Source organism: Canis lupus, chromosome 4, assembly GCF_048164855.1.
Source record: "Canis lupus baileyi chromosome 4, mCanLup2.hap1, whole genome shotgun sequence".
Lineage (NCBI taxonomy): Eukaryota > Metazoa > Chordata > Mammalia > Carnivora > Canidae > Canis > Canis lupus.
The window spans coordinates 81,330,006-81,356,992 of NC_132841.1; the positions used below are offsets into that span (position 1 = coordinate 81,330,006).

The 26,987-nt window shown below is 33.8% G+C and overlaps 1 long non-coding RNA gene across 2 annotated transcripts in view; it reads left to right on the forward strand.

Moving 5' to 3' along the window:
- LOC140632722 (uncharacterized) overlaps positions 1-19,472 on the forward strand; it is a 186,520-nt gene extending 167,048 nt beyond the window's left edge. Inside the window, exon 10 of one of the 2 annotated variants that reach the window (XR_012030416.1) lies at positions 19,451-19,472. This is a non-coding gene — a long non-coding RNA (uncharacterized lncRNA). The remainder of the gene's footprint in view (positions 1-19,450) is intronic. The other variant, XR_012030408.1, reaches the window with a different exon arrangement.
- The last annotated feature ends 7,515 nt before the right edge of the window (positions 19,473-26,987 follow it).

A 26,987-nucleotide genomic window follows, 5' to 3' on the forward strand; every position in this document is an offset into this window, starting at 1 on the left:
TGAGGCACTGCTTGAACCACAGTTCTCAGACTCCCCTCCCACCTCTTCGTAAGCCAACTAAACAAGAATCAGGCAGAATTCAGAATTCATTGTTTAGTCTTTGTTCTTAGTATATGACATCATGTATAAAATAGCATGAAATATAATAATTAAGCACAAGTCATAAAAGAAAAGCTGAGGCATATTAGGAATAATCCCCCCCCAAAATGTTAAATGCTTGGGAATGAGACTAAGGATATACTTAGCTACTTACAGGAAATTCCAGAATCTAGATTAAGTCTCTGCCTGATTTCACTACTGGCTTCTGCATTCTGTACCAAGGTTACTACTTGGTTATCATTATTTTGTTTTGTATCAAAGCATATCACAAATCACATCCCCTCAAAATATTCTCTCTGCACCTTTGTGTTTGCATCCCTGTCTTACCTCCAACCCTGATTCTCCTTTGCTCTCCATTTGTTGTTTCATTTCTTGTTTGTTTAAATAGAATAGGAGCTTAAACTGTGGAGTGATAACACAGAGTAGCTAAAGGAGTCAAAGCATAAAAACAATGAAAGGGAAAGACACTTTCAGAGCTTCTTTAGATTACTGTTCTGTATTCAACTCCAGTCTTGTGATTTAATTCCTTTCAAATTTGCAATGGTATCTCATTTAACTATAGATTTTTTTTTTCTTTTTTCAGGTTTTTATTTAAATTCCAGTTAGTTAACACACAGTATAATATTAGTTTCAGGTGTAGAATTTAGTGACTCATCACTTACAGACAACACCCTGTGCTCATCACAAGTGACCTTCTTAATACCCATCACCCACTTAACCCATCCCCACGCACTTTCCCTCCAGCAACCTTCAGTTCTCTATATTTACGGGTCTGTTTTCTCGCTTGCCTCTCTCTCTTTTTTGTGCCCCTCCATGTTCATCTGTTTCTTAAATTCCACATATAAGTGAAATCTTACAGTATTTGTCTTTCTCTGACGTATTTGCTTAGCATAATACTCTCTAGCTCAATCTATGCCATTGGAAATGGCAAGATTTATAGAATTTTAACTAAAATTCTTTTATTATAGGCACATGAGTATTGATATTTTCGCTCATTAGGTTATCATCCACGAGCCAGTGGATTTTTGTTGTTGCTGTTTTTGTCCTATCGGTTTAACATCACAACTACCACCATCATAGCCATTACCAAAGAATGACTATGAAGAATTTAGAGCCCTATAGTTCATCACACAATCAGAACAAAACTGTGATGACTAATTACCAAGACAATAGCAGTGATGTTAACTTTTCTGATATTATTTTAGGCACTTCTAGGCTATGTGTTGTATTACATCTTTCTGCCATCAAATTTGTCACACATGGTTAATTTAGCTTTAATTTCCCTGCAAAATAATAATGGGTGGGACAGACACAGTATAATGTATTCTAAGATCCTCATGCCACAGGGATTGCTTTCCTTATACTAATAACATACTAATAATGTTCATTCATTTTATCTGATTTGTACTAATACTCTTGTGGCCACAGAAATGCTGAAGACGAAATATGGAAACTTTCTGTTCCCATCAACTGTGCTTGCTGAGATTAACTAAATGGTATTGCAAATGTTAACATATTAATCAGAGTCATATTGCTCCAATTAATAATTATTTAAAATTTTAGTAAGGTATAAGGCACCTCATATGAAACAAACAGCAGTTCTGCATTTCTGGGATTATACCTTTGTTTCCACAACTGATATATTTATTTTCCTACCCCAATTGTATATAATTAACAAATTGACAGAAGATAATATATGCATATTTGGCCATTGTACCTTACTTATTTTTCATAATAACTCAAAGCTAGTACTACTGTTCTTGATATTTTAAAACTAAGGAAATCAAATCATACTTACATTATACTACTGAAAGACATATATTAATAAGTGGCTGATTTAGGATTTAAACCTAGAGATACCTGATTCCATAAACCCACAATTATAATCAGCACACCATAGAGGGCATTTCCAGGTATTAAGATTTCTTAGAAGTGTAGCATTTTAATTTATTCCTAGTGAAACCATGAATCTGAGATTTACCATTCCATTTCAATAAAAACTTTCGGCATTATTTTTTTTCCTACGTTATTGAGATATATTGACATATAACTGTAATTCAAGGTATAAAATTTGATGATTTGATACACATACATATTGTGCAATGTTGACCGCAATAAGGTTAGTTAAAATATCTCACCTTACGTAATCACCAGTTTATTATTTTTATGGTAAGCACATTAATGCTCTACTCTCATAGCAACTTTCAAATATACAATATGGTATCATCAATTATAGTCACCATGCCATACCTTAGATCCTGGGAACTTATTCATCTTATAACGAAAGCTTATAAGATTAATTTACTTTTAGTCTTGGTGCTTTAAGTCTTATAACAACCCTGACATTTAAGTTCATTAGCTTTCATCAACAATATTTGAATTTCCTCACTTCTGAAATTAAAATCCTTAATGGAATAGGTGTATGTGCGTGAGAGAGACAGAAACAGAGAGACAGTGCGTATGTTCGTGTTTTCTTGTGCCAGCATTCATTCTCCTCTTTTGGAAAAACTACTTTCTGTGGCGAATCACTCCTCTCCACTCCATTTAGGGTTGGCCCAAATGGAGCAGAAGCCCCGCTCACTCTTGAGGCAGTAGTGGACACATGGCCTAGGATTGTTCAATCAGTTTATTTCACAAACTAGCTACAGTGCTTGGTTTGGGGGTGATGGGTCTGGGACTGCAGTTAATCCAGTGAGACTCCTTCCCATGACATTTGATAGGATTGGAGTGAAAGTAATCTTTCTTTCTTTCTTTTCTTTTCTTTTCTTTTTTTTTTTTTTTTCCCTTTCCATTGTGATTGCAAGGTGCATGGATATTTTAAGCTTAATTTCCAACACCATGGGGCTAGGGCTTGAACGGGAAGTAGAGGAGGAAATTGAAACACTGAGCTTCTGGTGCCAGACATTTCTGAAGACAGCTTAACCTTGTCTTGATATTTTCATGTGTCAATAATTTCTTTTATTTACTTAAGCCATATAATCTGGTTTGTCAGGCATGGTTTTCTTCTGTTGCTGACATGTAATCTATTCTAGCTGGCTTAATCTCGCAAGAATTCATTACAGACTATTAGGTTTTAGAATTTTACGGAATGGAGAAGGAAAAATCTTTAAATCTACTAGCCAGGAAAAGCGATTTTACTATTTCACTATCCATCTTGCATCCTCTGTGATGACAGGAACTATGCGCTAGAAAGCCCACGATAGTGTCCCCAGAAAAATTGTTTCTGCTCCTTCTCTTCCCAAGGGGGATGTTATGCCACCCAATTCGAACTTCATATCTTGGGTGTCTGCTTGACGGCGTGTATCTTTTGTGTCTCTTGTCTCTGAGAAAATATTGGAAGCGTCTTCCTATCCTTTCTTGCTAGCCTCAATGGCACACCAGAGCACTACAGAAAATACTAGAGTGGGTTCTGAGTGAAGCAGTATGCTATATTGACAAAATTAGCAACTGAAAGGATCATGAATCAGAAAGTGGGGTCTTGAATCACTCATCTCCCACAATGTGAACATTAGCTCTCAGCTAATTATTTTATCAGCTCCATGTTCCCCTCTGAGAACATCTATTTCACGGCCATCTTGGTGCAGAGGATCTTAGCATTTATGATGACATAATTACATAATTTTCATCATTTGTGAGGTATTACAGATTAAAAAGACTTTTTAGTAACTCATCTGGGACATCTCGATTTGTACAAGAGGAAACCAGTAAAATATAATCCATTGCCTTGCCTTAGAATAGAGATTACTGGTGGCTTCAGATTTTTTAAAATAATTCTGGAGAAGCCACTTTAGCTAATAATTCAATTCCTTTCTGCTGTTGTGCCAGAATGCAGACTCAAAAACAATCTGTGTTATCAGTGTGCAGGCTCGGTTGAAATTTGTGTGCCCCCCTCAACCCCAGGTGACCTCTTAGAGAAGTAAAGGGTGTCCTGTCCCTATTAAATATTACAGAAGTGTCAAAATTACAGGGTATAAACTTTATGACTTTTGGAACATATGCCCTATTTTCATTAAAATTACTAAATCAAAATTTCTCATCAGGATGTAGAATATAAACAGCACATGGAACAACTTGCTGGAGCAGTTTGGATAGAAGTTGCAGTGGTCTGCCATGATTAGGGGGTAATATGCTTTACTGTGTGTCTTTGGCTTATGACAACCAATGGAGGTCTCTTAGCCCATGTAGCTCTTAAATACTTTAATTCACTACTTTCAGGGTAGAGTATATTTCTTTTTTTTTCTATGTCTATTGCCAGTCATCCCTCCTTTAATATGTTTAAGTTATGCTGGAATTCTAAGTTGCTACAAACTTGTACCTGGCTTGCGACCTTGACCTTGTGCTTGATGTTTCATCTGTCTGGAATGTCTTGTGTCTGGTTGTCTAGTTCAACACGCAAATGAATCCTTCTTTGTATTGAGATCTTAACTCAAACACCACCTCCACATCAAGACTTTCTCTAGTCATTCAGTCTGACTTAAATTCCTGGCTCCAAAAAACAGCTACTCCAGTTTTATTATTTTTAATTTTTTATCACTCTCTGAAAATTTATAATTAATGCATGTTTTACTGGTGTATTTTGTTTCCCACCACTAGAATACAATCTAGTTAGAAGCAAGACCTCGTCTCCCTCAACACTGGTTAATGCCTATATTAAAACACACATAGTAAGAGAAATATTAAGAGAATTTTTGCATCAATATTTGTCAAATGAGTAATAGAATGATTTTAAGCAGTGAAATTTCAGAACAATTTTAAGGGTCTGAGTTTATTCATCTAGGGATTTTTTTTTAAAGTTTCAAATTTCCTTGTCATCTCTCTAATACAGGTCTGAGGGACACATCAGAGAAGCAAAATGAATGGTCAGTACTGGATAGTTCAGAATTACCTGAGTAAATTATGAATATTAAACAAAAATGATTACCCAATTCCATTGACCTCCCCCATGATTCCTCTTATTATACAGAAATTGAAATTATGAAATTTAATTATCAACCACTACAAGCATCTACATTAGGTTATAATCAGGAGCGAGAGAGTGATTAGAGCATGTACTCACTTCTTTCAGGAGATTTTCCTGTGAGCTTTATTTGCCACTTTTGTAGTATTTTAAAGATATTAAATGCAATTTATTGCGGTATATAGTCCTACTCATTATATTCCTTTCAATAATTTATACAGTCTGGCTTTGCCATCATGTGATACATATCAATGTAGTTTTTTGCTTCATTAAAAAATGTTTCTACCCCAGATAAACATTACTTCATTGATTATGTTTCTTTTTCTCTGTAACAATGCCTTTATTTGTCTACAAACACAGATAACCAGTTCAAAATAATCCATGCCCACCCTTCAATTTTTTTAACTATTAAGTATAAATCTTAATTATTTTTCCACATTGTCATTTATTTGTTGATTTTATCTTCTTACTGATTTTCCATCATGATTAAGTCAAGATGTGTTGATTCTTCCTTTTTTCCCCCCACAAACATGATTTTCAGGATGCCAGACACAAGAAACAATATAAGAAATAAGACTTTTTGTCTTTTGTGCTTAAATAAAGCAATATTTAGTCACCTATTTCAGTTCTAAGACAAGATATATACTATTTTCAAGAAATATGACAAATGTTTCTGAAAAAAACTAGCAGGTTTAGACTGATAAGTGTAGAAGTGATTGTCATGTAAGAATTTATTATAATCTAATTGTTTATTACATTGCCATGCAGTTTGAAATGTAGAGCTATAGGTAAAAGGGCAAAAGCACCACATATTTAATATCATTTTAGGCTTCAAATTTAACATGGAGAAATATAACATTTTGAATTTTTTTTTTAATTTCGTGGAGACAAATCAATGGGCTGCAGTCAACAAAGATATACTTAAAAAAAATAAAAAAGTAAAAGCTTTCCCTTCAGGGGCTAGAAATCATTACACAATTTTTATAAAAAGTCTATTCCATAAAAGTAATTACATTTTAATAATAATAATATAAAAATAAAGTTATCAATAATTTTATCTTAATTTCCTTAATGAATTAAACAACCAGTACACCAAGGAGATAATCAACATTAGGTTATTAATGAATAATATCTCATCAATTGCTTATGTAATTGCTAATAAGACATCATGTGTGCTACTTATTTGCTTCCCAGTCTATAATGAGTACAATAAAAGAAATTAAGATTATATACTGCATAGCTCACCTGAAATTAAGTTTATTAAAATTGTGTCTACATAAATGTTTATGACTAATTTGTTATTTTCATTATTTTTAGTAGCATCACCTATTCACTAGCATGAATCATTCAATGTGTTAAACATATTTTTTTTCACTAAATTTTAATTCACTTACTACTCCTTTTCAATAAAGAGATGAAGAACTGCTGGGTTGCTCAGCGGTTGAACATCTGTCTTCAGCTCCAGGATCCCTGGAGTCCTGGGATTGAGTCCCATATTGGGCTCCCTGCATGGAGCCTGCTTCTCCCTCTGCCTGTGTCTCTGCCTCTCTCTCCCTGTGTCTCTCATGAATAAATAAATAAAAATCTTAAAAAAAAAGAGATGGAGAATAATAATTTTATATTACTTAGAATGCTAAGTCTATTGAATATCATCTCAATCATTACAAATAATTTTATGACTTCTGTAAGTTGTAGACATAGAAATATAACATATAATATATACATATATAATTGAATCATTGGGCTATATAAATAAGTTGGGCTATAGAAAAAAATATTTTTGCATACTCATTTTGAGAGCCTACATGTAAATATAGAGTGAATTATGTCATCCTCCCAAATTCATATGTTGAAGACCTAACCACCAATGTGATTGTATTTGGAAATAAGACTTGTTGTAAGTACTTAAAGTTAAAATAAGCTCATAAAAAATGAGATCTTGAAATAATAGGACTTGTGTCCTTGTAAGAGGAGGGGATAATGTCAGATCTCTCTCTTTCTCTCTCTCTGTGCTTGTACAGAGAAAAGGCTATGTAAGAACATAGTTAAAAGGCGGCCCTCTGTAAGCCTAAAGAGAGAGGCCTCAGCATAAACCAGTACTGCCAACACCTTAGACTTCCAACCTCTAGAATTGTGAGAAAATAAATTTCTGTTGTTTAAGCCATCCAGTTTGTGGTATTTTGTTGACAGCCCAAACTGACAATACAGAAACACTTCTATATGAAAAGAAAGAGTATATACAAAAATTCAAATCTAAAAGAAACATAACGTTTTGAAAAAAAAAAATTAACATGGATACCACTGTCCACAGTCTCATTTAGGAGCCTGCTGCCAAGAGGGCGATGGTAGTGAGCAGCCCTCATTCCTAGCAATGGGAATGGGAAAAAAAATGTTGAAGGATTAATGATTAGATTTATGCCTCTAAGTGCTTCATATAGTGCCCCTAGGATCATTAAAATGGGCACCAAGTATTCCACTTTATTTTTTATTTTCACAATTCCTATCAAAGCATTTTATAGTTATTCAATATATAGTTGGGCATTAATTGAAGTTGGTAAAATGAAATATTATATATCTTGTGTAATGCATCTTGGTTAAGTAATCTAAAATTCTCTGGGTTTTTATGGCAGTGTTATAGAAGAACACGCAAAGACATAGTACTCTCTGTTAATATATTGGTAGCATTAAATAACTAGATTAAAAATCAGGTTTAAAAGACTGTTGCCTGAAATCAACCAGGAATATGCTAACCCTTTGCATAATCAAAGAGATGTTTACCATAAACAGAAAATCAAAACATAAAGTAAGAGAAAAAAATTGAGATAAACTGAAATGATAATAAGTAGAAACTATTTCATAAAGAACTGAGAATTGGCCAGATAAAACATATAAATATAACATTGTTTTTACATTGCTAAATGTTAAAAAGATTAAAATCCTGTTTTTATACTAAAATTTAGTGTTTCCCTGTTCCTTAACCCTGGCCATCTTTACACCAGAATAACTGTAAAAGCATAGATAGCAAATAAGCTGCATTATATCTCTGGAAGAAAACATCATCTCTATAACTGATTTATAGACAGAAATCACCTTAATATTAGAAGAAGGATAAATCTAGATGTATTAATAACTTTAATCAAAAATACAAAAATGAACTTTCAGTCTCAAATTCCTTATTCTACTCCTTGTGTAATCCTTCAAGGGTCAATTAGCCTTTTATGATGTGTTATTTTCAGTTGTAAAATACAAAAAAGAATTAGTCACACCTCAGAATTATTGTAAGGATTAAATGAAAAAATATGTAAAATATTGCACTGTCCAATATTTCACATAATTCCTGAAGCCCATGCACACACACAGATGCTTTTGTAAGCAAAAGTAATATAAAAGAGGAAAACAATGTTATTGCAATCTAAGTGATAGAAAACTGAATGTTATATCTGATGGTAGATTAGAATCTAACTGAGCGTTGAATTTATTCCAGGGTGATTTTTGGTTCATCTTTTTCTTAGAATTTAGAATTTAACATTTTGATTCTTCACCACAGTGAGAAGAAATGAGAAAATGAAATCTCAGGGGAAACTCCTCTTTGATTCCCTGCTTCAGATCTTTTCTCTGTGTTTGGAATCTATATCGAATATTCTTCCTTTGATCTCTGCCTGAAAAGGCCACTGACAACAGATATAAACTTTGGAATGAAAAGTCCTCGATGGACATACACAAGAGAAAAGTTTAAAATTGAGTGTAATAAGGATATTCCAGTTGAGTATAATAAGGATATTCCAGGTATATTACAACTATGCTGAATTCAGTTAATATTTTTTAAGTAACTGATTGCTCAAATATTAATAAAGGGTCTACTTGTCGATCTTTCTGTTCTCATTATACAAAATTATAGGGGATCCCTGGGTGGCGCAGTGGTTTGGCGCCTGCCTTTGGCCCAGGGCGCGATCCTGGAGACCCGGGATCGAATCCCACATCGGGCTTCCGGTGCATGGAGCCTGCTTCTCCCTCTGCCTATGTCTCTGCCTCTCTCTTTCTCTCTCTGTGACTATCATAAATAAATAAAAATTAAAAAAAAAAGATTTAAACAAAATTATAGTAGTTTTATAATGCTACAAAAATGCTACCCAAGGATTAAAGCTAAAAAATAAAGGAGACACCTAATAGAGAACACTAGAAGTACCTACAACAACAACAACAAAAGCCTTCAAATATATGATAGAAAAAGTGAAAAACCGTGGGACGTCTGAGTGGCTTAGTTGGTTAAACTTCTGCCATCAGCTCAGGTCATTGGCCCAAGGTTCCAGGAATCGAGCACCAAGTCAGGATCCCCGCTCAGTGGGGAGTCTGCTTCTCCCACTTCTGCTGCTCTCCCTGCTTGTGCTCTTTCTCTCTCTCCTCTCTCTCTCTCTCTCAAAGAGATAAATAAAATCTTTTAAAAAAGTAAAAAAAAAAAAAAAAAGAAAAGTAAAAAAAAAATCTAATTTAAAATGAGTCAAAATTATAAGGACAAAATCCACATAAGATGGTAAAAATATCCAATTAATATGTGAAAAGAATATTTACTTAATTACTAGTCTAAGAAAAGCTTATCAAAAGGATAATGAGTTAAGGTGGTATCTCTGGATAACCTTAGAATAGAGCTGGTCATCAGAAAGATTAAATGATTAGAATTGAAGCTTTCAGCTCTACCCACAGACCTCTGGGAAGGAAAAAGGGGTGGGGGTAGAGATTGAGCTCTATAAAAACCCTTGAAAAATGAGATTTGATATGTTTCCAGGTTGGGAAACATGTGGAGGTTTGGGGAGGGTGGTGTGCCTAGAGAGGACATGAAAGCTCCGTGTTTCTCCCATACCTTGCCTTATGAGTCTTTTCCATCTGGCTATTCTTGAGTTATATCTTTTTATAATACATTGCTAAATGTGAGTAAATATTCCTGTGAGTTTTATGAATGATTCTAGTGAATTGTTGAGCCTGAGAAAGAGAGTCGTGGAAATCTTAATTTATAACGGGTTGTTCAGAAGTGTAGATGGCAATCTGGACTTGCAGTTGGTGTCTGAAGGCAAGGTTTGTTGGACTGAGCCCTTATCCTATGGGATCAGCTAGAAAGTGTCATGATTGAGTTAAATTTGTAAGACAGCAGTTGGTGTCCACTGAGTATTGGAACATTGCTCCATATGGGAAATCCACACATTTGGAATATAGAAATATTCTGTGAGTAAAGTAAGAAACAGAGGGTTTGTTTGTTTTCCTTTTACGCTACTCCATGAGAAATTGTAAAGAGGCTTAACAGTTGTTATACATTTGCTAGTTTTAACTGAACATAACAACAGAAATATTAAAAATCGTGACTATATGTGGCAGGATTAGGTGATTTTTTTTCTTGATTTTTCCTATTAGTATTTTTAAATTAATGATTATTTGTTTTCACTGTCTTTCTGTCCCTCCTCTCCTTCTTTCCTTTTCTCTTTCTTTTTTGTATCATTAATACTTTGTAAGAACTAGGATGTTACCTGGCAAGATGGTGTGTCTAAACATAGAGTATCTATGTCTAAATATCTCTCCATGGATAGCCATTAACATGGTTATCTTTCTCCATACCAAGTATTAGCAAAGATAACTATGTATGTCATATCAAAACTGAATTTACATTAGAATTAAAGAAGAGTCGCTTAAATTAGTATTCATTCAAACTGTGACTTCTTACAAAACTTGGGAATAAATGAATTTTCCTGGAAAACCAACAACACAAAATTCTCTAAAGGCCATAACCAGCAACCATGACCTTTGTATTTGTGAATGTATGTATTTCTGATGATATAAAGTGACTTCTCATCTCTGACAAAACTGACACCTAATTGAAACCATTGAACGTAGGAAAGAATATATGTCATTTACCTTTCTTATTTTTAGATATCTCAATCAACCTGGAAAGAGCAAGGAGGTATACAACATAAGAAATGACAAGGAGATATACAACATAAGAAATGATAATTACAAGTCATGTTCTTTAACGACATGTAAAGGAAAGGAAAATGCTCATGACATTTGGTTAAATAAAATAAATATAAAAAGTGATGCCTACACACAGTGGACATTAATTACTGTGAAAATGTGGGGAAAAATGAACCAGAAAACATAAATTCCAACAAAAATTGCTAAAAAGAGTTAAGCAGGTGTTTCACAGAATAATAATCACTTATGTTAATAAGCATATGAAAAAAAATATTTATTTTTAGTAGGAAATGAACACATGTGCCTTTCGACTAGGAGTATTGAAATACAATGTGTTGATAGTTGTATTGTTCTCAATGATAGATATTTTAAATAAGTAGAAAGCTTACCTATGGGAGAGTGAAAAATGAATAATGGTATATTCATACCTTAGAATATTATAAAACAATTAACAATGAATTTTAATTACTGACATAATAAAATATTAATTATAATGTAAGAGAATAAATATCTTAAAATATACTATGATGCATTTTTTATGAAATTAAAAGAAGTAACAGAGAGAGAATGTAGACTCATGTTAACTGGAATTGTGGGTAGTAATAAGTATGGCTGGAAACAGGCACAGGTTTCTATTTGCTATGGTATTGCTATTATAAATTGAATTCTGGGGGTGCCTGGGAGGCTCAGTCAGTTAAGTATCAGACTCTTGGTTTCTGCTGAGGTCATGGTCTCAGGGTTGTGGGACAGAGCTGCCCATTGGGCTCTGCACTCAGTGGGCGTCTGCTTGAGATTCTCTCCCTGACTCTCCCTGTCTCCCTGCTCATGCTCTCTTGCTGTCTCTCTAAAATAATTAAATATAGATTTAAAAAAAATAATTCGGGCAATGGCTACCCAACTTTGTTTTTTAAACTAAAATTCACTGGATTGTTACCTGAGTGAATTATTATGCTATGTAAATTACATCACAATAAAGTTACTAAAAACAACAATAATGACAAAAGCATTTACCACCAAAAACATATTTACCACCAAAAACATTTATGATGCATAAAAAGTGGAACTATAAAAATAGAAAATATGTAGAATGATAAAGTATTTAGAATGATGGTTCACTAGATATTATTAAATGTATTATATTTATTTGGATATAAACATGTTCTTGTTAGTGATATATTAACTTATCATTATAGTCTGTCATTTTGTCTGTTTCCTATTCTTCAGAGGAACGCATAAAAAAGGCATCTCAAAAATGTTAGTTGCCATGAAGTGTAGAATATTATAAATATTGACAACTTTTTTCTATTTAAAAGGTAAGAGTGTTTGTTGAGCAAATATCTGTTGAAAGACATTTCATCAGATCTTTACTTAAAGATGAGAGAGTAACCAACCTGTTACTATTGCTACCTAATCCTACAGGATAGGGAGATGAATTTCTACAGGTTTTGTTTGTCTGTTTTGGTCATTGAAATAATATGAAACTCAAAGCATGACTTCTCTTTATTGAGTAAAGGGATTGGCATAGATGTAAGTCATATGGCATCGAAAGAAACCAGATGAACCCTGAATCAGCTTTTGTTACCTTCCCAACTTGGTTATTCCCAATGACCTGGCATATAGGATTGTTTTGATAATTGGCAATTTCACTTGTTCACTTATTCACTACTCTGCTTTTTTTCCTCCCAGGATACAAATTTTCAGATAAATATCTTATCATAGGATCAACAAGTAAATGGAAGATTATCCCATTCTATACTGTTATGTTTTATTGACTTAACACTATATTCGTATTTCCTTCCATGTGAACGTATTAGAAGAAAAAATAGACAACATATAATGTATTAGTGTCATGGCAATCATCACAGAAAAATTCTGAAAAAGCAGGTCTTTTGTAAATGATCCTCAAAGTTTGCGTAAACATTGTTAGCCTCTACATGAAATTACCACATATCCCTTGAACAAAAAAAACCTGAGACAATATGGAGTAGATTTTGAAATCAATTTCTCTATTAAAAAGCACAAAAGATGAGGCAGAATGAGAAGAATGAGACATATAGTTTGACTTTGTGAGGTATGTACTGTCTAGTTAGATTATTCCTCAATTTCTGAAGCACAGAAGGTAGTAGGAAGAGAAGGCACTTGCAAGTGGGCGTGTTAAATGAAATAAGAAACAAGGCATCCTTGTTCTGCTTCTGCTCTGCTTCTGTTCATGCCTCAGTGAAACTTTACAGAGTTAATGTTAGGCTTTTTCCAATAAGAATAGAAAACGTTTCTTCCATGCAGAGGATGGTTAGAGCAACTGAACATTTTCCCTATAATAATCTCCAGACTGAAAAGAGAGAGCTCAGTTGGAAGTTGTATTCTTTCTATCACAAACCTATGAGGCAAAGGGAATGTGGCATTCTGCTTCACAATTATATAATTATCTGCTTTAAGAGTTTGGGTGTTAAGAGTACTTAATTTGAATAGGCGATGATTCAGGTTAGGGAGGATTAGAATAAGCTGACCCTGTTAGTAGTGCAGTTGGCGTCTAAAGTCTTTCTTTCCGTTGGCTGTCTTGGAGGCTTGGAGAAATAGATAACTCGTGACACATGAGTTTGTTTTAACAAAGTGCTAGGAATATATTTTCAGCAGCACTAGGAGCCACTGAGCTGGCAGTTATTCACTGAGAATAGTTTCTTAACTGTATCCAGATTCTTACAGGAAACTAGTGGTTGCAGTGCTGCCAGATTGAGGGAAGCCTTGTATTAAGGATAATCAAAACAATTATATTTCCAAATATATCAAACTAAACTTACATTTATATTGTATTATAAGCCCTACTTCCTCTTCTAATATCAGAGTTGGGATGCAATATCTTTCCTAGATCTCTGTTCCCAGACTATCCTGCATATATAGTCCAACACATGAGCGGTCAGATTGCAACCAAGTAACCATGCACCATCTGCAGTAGGTCTTATCAGTTCAAGGTCTAGGACAAAGTAGGAAATAATTGTCTTCAATAGGACTTAACATAAACCCTACTATTTAGCCTAGGGAAAAAAAATACCCTCTCTCCCTCTCTGACTCTGGTTGTCTGGCTCAGGAAGAAAAAAAAAAAAAAAAGATCATGGTCCACTTAATCCTAACAAAAATAAAAAAATCAATCTGAGGGTCACCAGAAAAAAATGGTTTTGGTGTACCAGCATTAATAATTCATCTTAGGTAGTTAAGCACAGAAACTTCCTAAATGTCTCTATGCCTGGGAAATGGCCTGTAACTTTTCAAGATTATGGATGCTATGTCCTTCAGAGATTCATTGGGATGCCTATTAAGACTTCTGTGTCCAACAGCACTGCTCAGTGGAACATTATGACAATCCAATATAGATTCCCCAAAGGTTCAGATCATAAAGCAAAAGATGTATATGCATGTATATCTATGTGTGTGTGTGTGTGTGTGTGTACACATATATATTGAAGGATTCAGTTCAGTCAATCTGCTGAGGTAAAAGAGAGGAAATATGAGATCAGTAATGTAAGAAGGTAGTTTTTATTTTTGACATAGTCTTCAAGACCCACTATAACAGTAAGGATCAAGCTTTTTTATATTATTTTTGTTGTCCATCTCCTCTTGTATATCTTGCTACCTTATGTGAACTATTGTGATGATACATAATGATTTAGATTTCAAGTTAATGGTGATAAATTTACTTTTTGAAGCAGATTTATATAGACTAACAGTATCAACTATCTTTTTGACAAAGACACTCAACAAACTAGGAGTGGAAGGGAACTTCTTCAATCTTATATAAAAGACATCTAAAGAATACATACAGCAAATGGCATACTTGATGATGAAGACTGAATTTCCTCTTAAAATCAGGGATAAAACAAGGATTCTTCTACCACCACTTCTATTTAGCATTTTACTAGAAGTTATATCCAGGGCAGTTAGACAATGAATAAATGAATGAATGGATGAATGAATTGTATCCAGTTCGGAAAGAAGCAAAATTCTATTTGTAAATCGCATGATCTTGCATGCAGAAAATCCTAAGAAGTACTCTAAAAATCTATTAGAACTAATAAACAAGTTCAACAAGATGCTAGAATATGATGTCAATATACCAAAACAAGTTTTATGCCCATACACTAAAAAGGAATATTCCGAAAATGAAATAAACAAAATAATTTCTTTATAATTATATCTTTAAAAATACTCAGGGATATATTTAGCTAAAAAAAAAAAAAAAAAGCAAAACCTATACTTTGAAAACTCCAAAGCATTGTTAGCAAAAATTTTAAAAGATCTAAGTAAATGAAGACACCCCATGTTCATCAATAAGAAAACATGATATAAGATGGTTATACTCCTTAAAATGATCCACAAATTCAAAACAATCCCAATAAAAGTGAAGTTGACATTTTTTGCAGCAATTGACAAGATGATTTTAAAGTTCTAGAGAAATTCAGAGACCAATAATAGCAACACTATTTTAAAAATAAAGAACAAACAACGTTAGACTCACATGTCCTAATTTTCAAGCCTACTTCAAATCTAGAGTAAAGAAGCCCGTGAATTTATCTCAAAAATGTAAATATATAGTTCAATGGAACAGGATTGAAATCCAGAAATAAGCCCTTATATTTACGGCCAATTTATTTATAGCTAAACAATAAAAAAAGACAGGTCAATTTTGAAATACAGCAAAGGATTTGGATAGTATGTTTTTAAAGAATATATATAAATGACCAAGAAACAAGAGAAAAGATGCCAAATATATTTAGTAATCAGGGATAATGCAAATCAAAATCACAATGATATATCAATTTACACCCACTACGATGACCAAAATTAAAGATAGACAAAAACAATGCCTATGAGAATGTGGAAAATTTGAACTCCTATACCTTGCTGGATTGCACAATGGTGCAGACACTTTGGAAAACAGTTCAGGAATCCCTTCAAAATAATGATAGAAGTACTGTCTGTCTCAGTAATTCTATCCCTAACTATATACTCAAGAGAAATAAAAATGAATGTAGATACAAAAATAAATGTACACAATTGCATGATTCCTAATATCAAAATAATGGAAACAACCCAAATGTCCACCCAATGTGGTATATCCATACAATGTTGTATCATTTAGCAATAAATATGAAGTATTGATACATCCACGATATGGAAGTACTTTGAAAACATTACATAAGGTGAAAGAATCCAATCACCCAAAATCACATTGTGTGATCCATTTGTGTAATGGATTCACAAATAAGCAATTCTATAGAGTTGGAGATTAGATCAGTGGTGATCCAGGACTAGGGGAAGAAAAGGGTAGAATGGATTTGTTTGGGGTGTGATGAAAATATCCTAAAACTATGTTGTGGTAATGTTTGCACAATTATTGACTTGTACAATTTAAATGGGTGAATTCTGCAGTATATTAACTATATCTCAGTAAAGCTGTTATTAAAAAAATAAACCTACCTAATAGTTACATCTGCTTAGAAGTCTCAGGGGCATCTCAGACTGAACCTGTGAAGTTCTCTCTAAATCTGCAAGTAGCAGGCACTATAATATCCTCCCCAAATGGCCACATACTAGTCCTTGAAACCTGTGAACATGTTATATGGAAAAAGGAACTTTGCAGAGATGATGAAGATTAAGGATTTTAAGATGGGGACAGCATCTTGGCTCATGCAGGTGGTTACAACATAATCCTATGAGTCCTTAAGAACTAAGAACCTTTCCTGCCTGAGGTCAAATTAAAAGAATGATTAGAAATTTACAACACTGTTGCTTTAGGTGTAGCAATAGTCATAGTGATATGCAGGTCATAGTGAAAAGAAGAAATGCATAACTATTACATTTCCGTAATTCACAGGTTTGAAGTTTAGCTCATCAAAACGATTATAGGAAGAACTTTGAGTTGTCTGAAGCCTCAGTTTTTAATTTTAAATGGTAAAAGTAACATCTGTTTCATTGAGTTGTTTTGACAAATGAATGAGACAACATGGGATGCCTTTGTGGCTCAGCAGTTCAGCATCTGTCTTTAGCTCAGATCATGATCCCAAAGTCCTGGGATCAAATCCCACAACAGGCTCCCAGCCTGCTTCTCCCTTTGCCTGTGTCTCTGCTTCTCTCTCTGTGTGTGTCTCTCATGAATAAATAAATAAAATCTTTAGGGACATCTGGGTGGCTCAATGGTTGAGCATCTACCTTTGGCTTAGGCTGTGATCCCAGGGTCCTGGGATCGAGTCCCGCATTGAGCTCCCTGCATGGAGCCTGCTTCTCCCTCTGCCTGTGTCTCTGCCTCTCTCTCTGTGTCTCTCATGAATAAATAAAAAAAAATGTTTTTTAGAAATTAGACAACATATATAAAGCATGTAGTAATTTTTCCAACCCATGATATACACCTAGAAATGCTCATTTCTATCAATTACAAGGAAGAAAAATGGGTGAAAATGGTCTTCTGGGGCAAGGAAACAGATTCTCCTATAGGGTCTCCAGAAAAAAAAAAAAAATACAGCTTAATCAACACCTTGATTTTAGCCCAGTGAGGCTCACGTAAATCCTCTGACCTATAGCATTGTAAGAGAATTAATTAATGTGTTTGTAAGCAAATAAGTTTATGGTACTTTGTTGTAGCAGAAGGAAAAAATAATTAACAAAACCTAATACTAGGGATCCCTGGGTGGCGCAGCGGTTTAGCGCCTGCCTTTGGCCCAGGGCGCGATCCTGGAGACCCGGGATCGAATCCCACGTCGGGCTCCCGGTGCATGGAGCCTGCTTCTCCCTCTGCCTGTGTCTCTGCCTCTCTCTCTCTCTCTCTCTCTCTCTCTCTCTCTCTCTCCCTCTCTGTGTAACTATCATAAATAAATAAATAAAAATTTTTAAAAAAACACCTAATACTATTCACAGTTTTTACATCACAGTTAAAAAGACCACAATCCATCTGTATCTAAAACTGGAAAATTAGAGACCTTCTTCCTTTTCTCTTTTCATCCTGCTTGCTTACTTAGATCTCAAAACTATCCAGGTATTACTATGTATAATACCAAAATTTTGGTCACATTTACTATTATTTTATCTCCAAAATCAGTGGTCAACAAACATTTTCTATTAACACCCACATAATAAATATCTTAGGCTTTATGAATCATAGGGTCTGTGTGGCAATTACTGAATTTTGCCATTATAGTGAGAAAGTGTTACAAAAACCAGGATGGTTGCATCCCCAATAAAAGTTTATTCACAAAAATAGGCAGTGAAATTTATGTTTGCACAAAAACTGGCACACACGTTTATAGCAGCTTTATTCATAATTGCAAAAACATAGAAGGGAACAAGATATCCTTCAGTAGATGAATAGAAAAATAGGCATGACACTTTCTGACAATGGAACGATATTCAGGACTAAAAATTAATGAGCTATAAAGCCGTGAAAAGACATGGAGGAAACTTAAGTGTATATTACAAAGTAAAAGAAGGCAATCTGGCAAGGCTGTGTGACCATATTATTCCAAATATCAAATATTCTGTAAAGGACAAAATTATGAAGACAGAAAAATGATCCGTGGTTAGCAGGGGTTGGGGAAGGGAGGGCAGAGCACAGTGAAAGTACTCGTTATAACACTATAGTGATGGATATATTTCATTTATGCACATACCCCATAGAATGTACAACACCAAGAGTTGAGCATAATAAGGTCAAGTATGGACTTTAGGTGGTAATGACATGTCAATGTAAGTTCATCACTTGTAACAAATGTATCACTTTGGTGGGCAATACTAATAATAGGAAGATCTACATGTGTAGGGGTTTGGGGTATATGGGAAATCTCTGTACCTTCCTTTCAAGTTTCCTGTGAATCTAAAAATGCTCTAAAAATAAGGTCTATTAAATCCTTGAACAAAACAAAGCAAGTCGTGCATCAGATTTGGCATGCAGGCCATCATTTGATTAGTCTTGGACTATACTACAGTACTCTATCATTGGTTCTGCACAGAATTGCAAAGTTTTGTTTATAGATATAAATCTAATAATGGCCGCTCCTTGCTGTGGAAATACTCAGTATTTTCAGATATACCAAAGTAGGCAAGATACAGCCTCTTCCACTTCTACTCTATCTCCAACCTACTGTCATTTCATCCCAGTTTCTGGTTATGTTGAATGCAAACTGGTTTCTTCCAGTCCTTTCCTGATGCAGGATTTTTTCCTCCTGCCATCTTCTATCCCACATATACTTTCCTCACATTGGAATCTCTTGCTTCAGTCTTATTTAGCAGCTTAAATTGTATTAGAGAGGTTGTCCCTTTACAATTAAGTCCAAATGTGATCTTCCCTGATATTTGTTTTCTCAAAAAGCTGCTTCCTCCATGATGCACTGCATGAAATATTACCATTTGTTTGTTTTTCACTCTTTTTTTTTTCTTTTTCACCACTGAAAGATAAGGTGCAAGAAGAAAGAGATTGTGACTGATTTTACTCCCCTTCACATTTCCAGCGTTGAGTACAAGGTCAGTAAGCATTTGTTGAATGCACGAGCGAATGAATGAGCTTCACAGTTAAAAGATGACAGGCTGAGTGTCATAATATGCTGAGGACTGACAACTAGGTGATAGGAATATCTCCAGAACTCCAGCAAACATATCTGAGTTAAGGTAAAACTCTTAGATCTATCATCACTACAGAAATCATTTGCTCTCCCTCTGTCATGTAATATGAATTGTTTCAGTCTTCTGAGAAAGAATACTAGAATAAACTTGAAACATCACAATAGTGCAAGATTTGGGGCATTTATTTGTTCTTTGGTTATTTTTATTTGTTATGTAACTAAGGATCAGAAAAAGCCATTTTGGCTCAAGGTGTCATGGGAAGGAGGGATCTGTGCTAAGAAGAAGGTGGCAGAGATGAGAGATTGGTCACACTGAAGGATTAATCAAATAAATAAAGTTGAAAAAAAGAAACAAAACAGATTTTTCAGTGTCAGAGAATGAGTTACAACATAGAATGTGAATAAACAAGTATGAACATTGATATTGGATTGAAATTAGATGTATTGATAATGAAATAATGATTTCCAATATATAGAAATAAGTATGTAAAAGTATCTAATGTGTGTATATATGTAGATACTTAAAAATGTAAGTTTCATATATATTATATATATGTTATGTATATACATATACATACACAAATACATTATTATTTATCTCTATCTATCATCTATATATCTATTTATCATCTATCAAGACAGAGGATGAGCACCTGAGGGAAACAGTGAGGACATCCAGTGCCCAGATTGTGGTTGTCCAGTCTCATTCTTCATTGAAAAGAATCAGGGCATTTTGAGATAGAGCTGACTCCAGGGCTGGAATAAGAAATTAAGAGATGATCCTGCCAAAAAAAAAAAAAAAAAAGGAAAGAAAGGAAATAAGAATAATGGAGCGCCTTGAAAGGTCAAATTGTTGACAATGTGACCATGAAAATAATGATTAAACTGAAGGGATTATACCCTAATGAGCAAACAAGAAAACTAAGTGAGCCCATGTTGATACAAATAAATAAATTCATTTATTGAAATATTAATTAGATACGAGCTATATACATAGTTTCAAAGAACCTCACTGCAAAACACTTGAGAAAAATTGGTGGAGAGGATCTTTCTAGTTGAGCAGCTTGGCAGACCCTATTTTAATCAATCAGTGGTCAATGGGATTATCATCAGGATAAGTCAAGTGCACACATTACATGAGGAGATACAATGAAAACACAGATTCACTTTGCTATAGTCCCACAAAAGAAGCATACCTTGAATTTAAGCATGAGGAAAAAAAAAAAAAAACTGAGGGATGTTCTACAAAGTGACTTGAAATCATCAGTGTCAAGATCTTGTAAATCAAAGCAAAAGGAGAAACTGTTCAACACTGAAAGAGCATAAAAAGAGGTCAACTACATGGAAGCTTCATTCTGAGCTGGATCATTCTGCTATAAAGAACATTATAAGAGCAAGTGCTGAAACTTAAGTAGGGTTCAAATATTAGGTAGTAGTGATATATCAATGTTAATATTCTGATACTGTGGTTATAATGTGGTTATGTAGGATAGTGTTCCTGTTTGTAAAAATACAAACTAAAGTAGTTTGGGAAGGAGAAGCTTATACTAATTTAAAAAGGACAGATTCCACAAGTTAGTCTTTGCATCAAGCAACATAAAATCTGGTTTTACTGCTTTATACTTTCTAATAAGTATAATTTCCAAAAGTCATTCAGTCTTCTTTGTGATTATTTTACACACATCTGAAATAATAGAACTGGTATAATGAATTTATACACAATTTTATTTTAAGGGAAATGGTCTATGTGTTTGAAGACCTTAAAAAAGTGAATATTTTAAAATGCAAGTTTAAAATGCAAACCATGAACCATGGCTCATAGTTAGAAATATTATAATTAAGGTTAATATATTATATTAATATTTTCCCATGTGAGTGTGAATAATATCACTTAACATTTTGACATCTGATTTTATTATTCTTTCATAGTTATTCAATGATTTCAATACATTTAAGGACAAATTTACTTTCAGAAAGCAATTTTCACTCAAAAATGGATGGGAAGAGAAAAATATGATCCAATATAAATAAATTTGCATAATATTTTGCAATTAAAGCAAACATTTATTGTTATATACAATATATATGTTCTTATAATTTTGTCTTGAAAAAATTATCTGATAGCCTAAATAGAAAAAATAGTGCTTGAATTGCTTTTACTGAATTTAAATTGGATTTTTAAAATCTTTCCAGAAAAGAATAGGGAGGGGGACAATATAGTAAACTAAATTGGGGGGTGCCTGGGCGACTCCGTTAAGCATCTGCCTTCAGCTCAGGTCATAATCCCAGGGTCCTGGGATGGAGCCCCACGTGAGGTTCCCTGCTCAATGGGGAGTCTGCTTCTACCTCTGTCTCTCCAGCTTCCTCGTTCTCTCTCTTTCTCAAATAAATAAATAAAATCTTAAAAACAAACAAACAAACAAAACCCAAACTAAACTGGATATGTAGCATATACATGAAACTGGAGTAGAAAGGAAGAATTGTCATTTTTATCTCTTATAAAAGAAGATAAGAGAAGTCTTGCATTTTCAGCCTCTTTTCCTGTGATTGGTGCGGCTATCAACATGGCTTATTGGACGGGATGTTCACAATCTTAGCTAAACAGTTTGGAGTTCCAGATTGGGGCATAAGAGATATGACGTCCTTTCTATATCAGATGTAAACTTGCCAATATAATCATTACAGAAGTCATTTACTGAGGTTTGCAAAAGGTCAGACTTCTAGAAGAATTAATTACTACTATGCGTATAGTGGGTCTCAAGACTTTCTGCCTCTAAATTATAGGACAGTATTTTTAAGATAATATTGTTTGGGGTCTATTTCCACGGATTCAGTTTTACATGGTCTAAGATAGAACCCAGGCATTAGGTTTTTTGGTGGTGGTGGTGGTGGGTTTTTTGTTGGTTTTGTTTTGTTGTTTTTAAGAGGCCCAAGATGATACTAAAGTTATGAGGTTTGGGCAATAGTGATTTACAAAAACAATCTTTAATCAGAGGCCTTCAGGGAAAGGAGGAAATCCGTATTTTTTAGAGCATTGTGGAAAAATTTAGTTTCAACAGCAAGATTTGAAACATTATATTAGGTTGAACATCAAGTAGACCCTACACCCAACTTAACCAAATCATCTATATTTATTTGTGTATTTTTTTCCTTCAAGAGAATTTTTCTATTAAATGTCTTTTTAAAACACTAATTTAATTCTATTCCAAGAGAGTCCCAGAGATGTGAAATATCTTGGCAAGATCACAGAGATAATTTGAAATGCTGTGAACAGGTTCTGCTGGGAATTAGTCATATAGTTATTTTTTATACTTTTATTTTTCTCTCAAATAAGCTAATTATAATGATGTTAATTATTGCTGAGTTTTAAAAGTTAAGTTTTAATAAATCAAAAATGATTAAATATTTGAGGAATGGTTGTCTTGGGATTTTCTGAAAATTCAAAGTACTTGAAAAATTTGGCCTGCAAGTCAAATATTATTAATTTAATATAAACTCCACCTTGTGTTAACTTGTTGAAATTGCATTCACAGGATGCCTTGACTCTAGAAAGCTTGAAATCACAGGAAGTTATCTTTAAAATTGTTTAATCTCAAACTATAAATGAGGCCATAAAAAGATGCCTTTTTTTCTGAAATTACACACATATGCTACACGCACAAATATGTATAAGCTAAAATAGATTTAAATATAATGGAAAAATAGTGTGATCCATATTATTAACGCCTGAAATTCCAGGAATCATTAATCCACAAAACAATGTAGTGTAGCATAGCAACTAGGTTTATCTATGTAGTTTGTCTAGTAAATTGAGTTACTAGGAAAGAGACTCATCCTTTTTGTTGTTGTTACCATATAATGCACTGAATTTTGAAATTCAATATTCTCAAGGTGTATTCCTTATCTTTATTTATTTATTTATTTACTTATTTATTTATTTATTTTTCTTATCTTGATTTTTAAATAAAAATAATAATTGTTCAAATAAACTATGATTAGTGACTATAAATCATTTAAACTTACATGTTAAAATAACATATTTGAAATACTTTTATAAAAAAGCAATAAGCATGTGTAAACACAATGTGATGTATAGATGTGGGTGGAATAGATTGAGGGAATGATGACCCTAAAACCTTTCTCCAGTAATGAGTTATTTCAGATTTGGGAGTCATGGGAGATGGAACACTGTTGCAGTAGGAGATTGAAAAAAGTTCACCTATGCAAAGCTTGGATTTGAAATATTCTAATTAATATTATGGATTTTGGAGCTAGATATCAAGATTCACATCTTGGATCAGCCGTTTCCTCATTAAGCTATTTAAATATCCCATCTTATTTAATACTCTTTAATTATATTTTAATCTTTAACACAGGCATAATAATGTCTGCCTCATATATTGGTGAGAAGTAGATGAGTTACTATATGTAAAGGACACAAAATAGTATCAGGATTATAGTAGTGTCTTGGTATCTTATTAATTTATTTTTTATTGAAGTATAACATAAAAAATATTAAGAGCCATAATGTGTAGAATTCAATAAATTGTAACGAACTCTTAACATGTAACCATCACTTAGCTTAAGTAATAGATCAATGCCAACAACATTGAAGACTCCTTTTAGTCTTTCCCAGTATCTACTTCTTCTTTCCATCGCCAAAGGGACTATCACCTAGATGTTTTGCCTGTTTATTTTTTAATATATATGTGGAAATATTCAGTATGCATTCTATAGCATCTGATTTTTTTACCTTAATATATTTTTGAGATCCATGTGATTATGTAAACTCACTTTCCCATTTTGATTTCTCTATTCCTTTATATGACTATAACAGTAATTTAATTCTCTGTAACAATACCAGTGAAATATACAGTTTTTCTCTCTTAATGATATTCATGAGCAGAAAGAAAATTTTAAGTTTGATGTAGTATGACTTAGTAAATCCTTTAATTTGTGTGGTATGATTTATTATCTTTTTCTTTATAGTTGGTGACTTTTTTTTTAATTTTCTTTAAATTTATTTATGATAGGCACACAGTGAGAGAGAGAGAGAGAGGCAGAGACACAGGCAGAGGGAGAAGCAGGCTCCATGCACCGGGAGCCCGATGTGGGATTCGATCCCGGGTCTCCAGGATCGCGCCCTGGGCCAAAGGCAGGCACCAAACCGCTGCGCCACCCAGGGATCCCTAGTTGGTGACTTTTGTCCCACTTAAGTCATCTTTTCCTACCTCAGGATTATGAAATTAATCTTCTAATTTATATTCTTGAAGATTTTGGTTTACCTTTCACATCCAGATCTATAATTCACTCAAAAATAATTTTGTTTCTCTTTATGGGGCAGCTAATTTTTATATATTTCTTTTATATAAATATCCAATCGATATAACATCATACTTTGAAAGGATTATCCTTTCCAGATAATCTGCTCTACAATGCCCACATGTGCTTTAAACCAAATGTCCACAAATCCATTGATCTATTACTGGACTTTGATTTCTGTTGCATAGATCTATTGTTTCTCCTTGCACCAGCACTTTACAATCTTACTTGTAATTTAAAGCATGCCATGCCAGTTAGTAGAGAAAATCTTCTAAATTTGTTGGATTTCTGTATTGTCATGGATAATGTAATATCCCTTTACATTCCCATGTAGATTCTGCAGTCACCAAGTCTATTTGCCAAAAAAACAAAACCAAAACCAAATACCCTTCTGAGATCTATTTGGGATTTTTTGAAACTCTAGATTAACTTGGGGAACAGTCTTATCATTACAATCCTGAGTTCTGATTCATAGACTTTATAAACCTTTTAATCTTCTTTTTTTTCTTTTTAATATTTCAGATTTCAAAATTGTTTTTGTAGAGATTATGCATGTTTCCCATCAGATTTATTCCCAGGTATTTTTTCCAGTCTATTGAGAAATCATTGAAAGACATCACTGTATAAGTTTAAGGCATAGGACATGATGGTTCGATTTATATATGTTGTGAAATAATCATCATAATAGGTTCAAATAACACCCATCTTCTCATATAGATACTAAAAAAAGGAAGAAAAAGGAAAAGAGGTTGCCGTGGGGCACAGCTTCAAGTGAAGTTAATCTGAGGGGAAGCAAACAGAAAATTGTGGAGGTAGGCCCTGTATCAAATCAGTCACTTTCATCAGAATCTGTAGCATCTTCCCAAGTGGACAGTACATCTGTGGACAAAGCAACACCTGAAACAGAAGACCTGCATGGTTCAGTATCAGATACGGCACAGCAGCCATCTGAAGAGCAAAGCAAGTCTCTTGAAAAAAAAAAAAAAAAACAAAAACAAAAACAAACCAAACAAAACAAAACAAGAATCGCTGTTTCATGTGCAGGAAGAAAGTGGAACTTACTGGGTTTGAATGCTGGTGTGGAAGTGTTTACTGTGCTGTACACCGTTACTCCGATGTACACAATTGTTCTCACAATTACAAAGCTGATGCTGCTGAGAAAAATCAGAAAAAAGAAAATCCAGTAGTTGTTGGCGAAAAGATCCAGAAGATTTGAACTCCTGCTGGAATACAAAATCCTTTGACCATCTGCAAACTAAAAATTGACCTTTTTTTTCCTAGTCACTGGGAATGTAGAGCACTGTATCTTGCATAGGCCTTTTAATCATGCATGTCATTAGAAGAATAGATTTTTTTTGTTTGTTTTGAAAATCACTCTGAGCATTTATTTCCATTGCAGCTTCTGTGGCTGAAAAGACTTAAGCAAACTTTACAAGTATTATCCTTTGAAGATCATTTTAATTTTAGTTGAGTGCAGAGGGCTTTTATAACAAACGTGAAGACATTTTGGAGGGCCGTGATTTTTCCAGTATTAAACATGCATGCATTGTTCTTGCAGTTTATTTTCTCATTGTGTGTGTACATAGCTTTTCTCTGCAGCACAACCTCTGTCGATGGCGCCCCATGGGGTTACTACTACTTAGCTACTAGCTACTTACCAGTCACTGAAGGCAGCTGCATCCTTATGGCTGCTTTGGGGTTTTCATTAACCAAGGTTCTACATATGTTAGCATATAGTTTCTTTGCACCCATTATTTATGTCTGAATCATTTGTCACAGGAGAGTGTGTGCTGATGAGATTCTAAGTTGGTGTGTTTTCAAATTTTTTTGAGCAAGGGAAGGAAAAGCTGTAGGCATTGCTTTGCCGACTGCAGGTTTCTTTTCAGATTACGTTCATCGGTCTGTGTGTATACAATATGAAGAATGATCTGAAGTAATTGTGCTGTGTTTAGGTTTATCCACCAGTCTTTGATGAAATAAAAAGGGAAACCAAAAAAAATAAAAATAAAAAAATAAAAAAATTCCTCCTAGTGATAAGAACTCAGGAT